Consider the following 2,779-nt stretch of genomic DNA (forward strand, 5'->3'; position numbering starts at 1 on the left):
TTTGGGGGTCTTTTTGAGAGATCTTTGAACTTGCAGCTAAATGGAATTCGAGACCATTTTTTCGTCAAGATTACCAACGATGCTTAGAGGATTCACAATTGGGAGCCCTATAGCAAAACAAAGAATTTAACAAATTCGACTTAAAACCCACTGGAGAAAAAAAAATGAATGAAAATATGTTGGTTAAATTCACCACAAAAAAACATGATGTAATCAAAAATAAAATTTAAAAATGAACATATATTTAAAAATATTATATAAGTAAAATTACAAATATTTACAAATGTATATATTTTACATATTCATGTCCCATTAAAAAAAATACAATTTAGAGGAAACATTTAAAAAATGAAAATATGCTTAAAAAGTTAAAAGTAGAAGACAAGGTTTGAAAAAAATGTATATAGGCCTATAGCTGAAAAGAAAAGTAAAAAATTTAATATAATAAACATAGGGAAATTATAATGTTAATATACAATTACAAATAAAAAATAAAACTATATTAAAATTATATTTAAAATTCTATAACATGAAATAAAATAATAAAATGAAAAGTGAATCTCAAACAAATATGGGGGAATAAATAAGTTCTTTTTTTAAACAAAATAATCATTTAAAATGGTGGTGGGATTGATCTGTTTTGGGCACTAAAAATCATGTTTAAAAAACAAAACACAGGTTTACACAAAAGAAAAAAATCCTATGAAATAAAATACAGAAATTAATTACAGTATACAATCAAATGACATGTGAAAATAAAACATACTAAGCCACCAATGTTCACTGCTGAGACAGCCTTTATGTTTAAATGGGGGTTGGGAAGACGAGATGTGCCATTTGTGTGCACTCACGATGGTGAACATACACGCACACGCACACACACACACACACACACAAATGCTGCACTGGGAACACCACATCGGGGTCGCTTTTTATAAAATATAGATTAGCATATTAAAGCGAGTGTAACCTTTGCTTGGAGAAATTATTATTCATCGCAAATCTTGAAAAGAAACGCGCCCGTGTCTCATACAAACTCTCCTCACTCATTGATAGATCCTATCCCCTAAAGCTATAAATAGAGTGTCAGAGACAGCCTTTTTTTCCTGTCACATTTCCAAAAATGCCACAATCACGATCACGATCATCTCTGCCGGGACTCGAACCCGGAGCCTCTGGATTAGAAGTCCAGCGCGCTATTCCATTGCGCCACAGAGACTCAGGCACCGCAAGCAGTGTATACGGGGGCTTTATACTCCACTCACTCCATCCCCCCTCTGCATCGCTCAGCATCAGGACCACAACCTGGAGTCAGGGCATTGCCACTGCCAGCCAACAGGGGGTGCTGAAGAGGCTCATTAAATGAGTGCAAGTGATTAAGGGAAAGGAAAGAAAACACTGTATATAAAATTAAAGTAGGCCTGCTGTTTAAAATAAAATAAATAAAAAATGCAAAATATTAAAATAGGTAATTTCTTCAATGGAAAGTTGCTCAATAAGCGAGTCAGGGCATAAAATATCGGAAGAAAATAAATGAAAAATAAGCACATGCAATACATTTAAAATTAAAAAGAAAACAATTACAATTTAAAGTATCAAATGAAAAGTCTTTTAAAAAATCCTATACAAAATAATGCACACATTAAATAGTAAATAATATATTTTAGAAAGACTATAAACTAACAATATACAGGCGGCTATTCTGCCACTCACTGTCAACTAAAAATGACATCACAGTGCCTAAAGCTCAAGGCTCAGATAACGACCAATCACAGTTCACCTGTTTTTTGTCTTTGGTCATGTGACGTTCACAAGCTGAGCCATTAGGCACTGTAATGTCATTTTCAGTCATTGTCAAAATGGAAACGATTATTTCATTTCATGTTTTTGGTGGCCTGACCTGCCACATTAAATGGACCTTTGACTCAAAATTGACCACAATAAAAAAGTAGCACTGCTGTAAAGTTATTTTCAGCATATCACACAAAAAAACACAATTCCACATTATTGTGACAAACATGAGTTTATCAGTATTGTGTTGCAGTGGAGTACATTGAATCCGCGGGGGGGAGGGGGGAATCCATTTGAAATCTTGTTTGTCTTGTGTTTCATGTGCCTGGAAGGCAAGATTAAACACAAGCAAACACCAAAACACCACCAAGCCAAAACTCAACATTGCACCTTCATTACGTTCACTTGGCAACAATAAACGTTAAGTAGGCGGAATGCTTGCTGCGGGCTTAAGTAACACAATCAAACAACACTGAGGACAACACACCGCTGCCAGTAATTGTGCAGTCACTGTGTAATCATTGTGTATTAATTGTGTATTCTACGTGCATTTTTTTTGTCAACCTCGCAGGTCCAAAATGCGAGCTGACAGGCGAGCCGCTAACGCACAGATAAAGCAATTTGGTAGAAGCTAACGGGCTCCACAGCTGCCTGCGCGCGCGTGTGCGTGTTTTCTTGGCAAACAACACATCTAAACTGACACAAGCTAGCCAGTGCAAAACAAATAACACTCTCGAGATAACTGCCTCCTCCTACCTCATCTACTGTTGAAACCTGAAGTTTACATATAAAAAGACACTTTTCCTTTTCTCACAATCTGCCATGAAATCCTGTTTCAGCTCAATTGGGATTACTGAAATTACTTATATTTGGACCAGCCAATCTACCAATCTTTGGAAGATGGCGACAGGTTTATTGACAACATCGGAGTTAGTTTGAGATGTACCTGTGGTTGTATTAGAAGACACACCTGAAACACGCTGCTTCT

General features: G+C 35.9%; 1 protein-coding gene and 1 non-coding gene across 2 annotated transcripts in view; both read right to left on the reverse strand.

Moving 5' to 3' along the window:
* The window catches only part of cadm3 (cell adhesion molecule 3), a 134,735-nt gene extending 131,956 nt beyond the window's left edge, over positions 1-2,779 (reverse strand). Inside the window, exon 1 of the mRNA XM_086077302.1 lies at positions 2,762-2,779. The gene's annotated coding sequence lies outside the window, so the exon portion shown is untranslated. The remainder of the gene's footprint in view (positions 1-2,761) is intronic.
* On the reverse strand, positions 1,146-1,219 carry trnar-ucu (transfer RNA arginine (anticodon UCU)). Its single transcript has one exon. It is a non-coding gene; the product is annotated as a tRNA-Arg (tRNA).

Source organism: Leptonotus elevatus, chromosome 1 (genome assembly GCF_054856555.1).
Source record: "Leptonotus elevatus isolate MCC_2025b chromosome 1, RoL_Lele_1.0, whole genome shotgun sequence".
Classification (NCBI taxonomy): domain Eukaryota; kingdom Metazoa; phylum Chordata; class Actinopteri; order Syngnathiformes; family Syngnathidae; genus Leptonotus; species Leptonotus elevatus.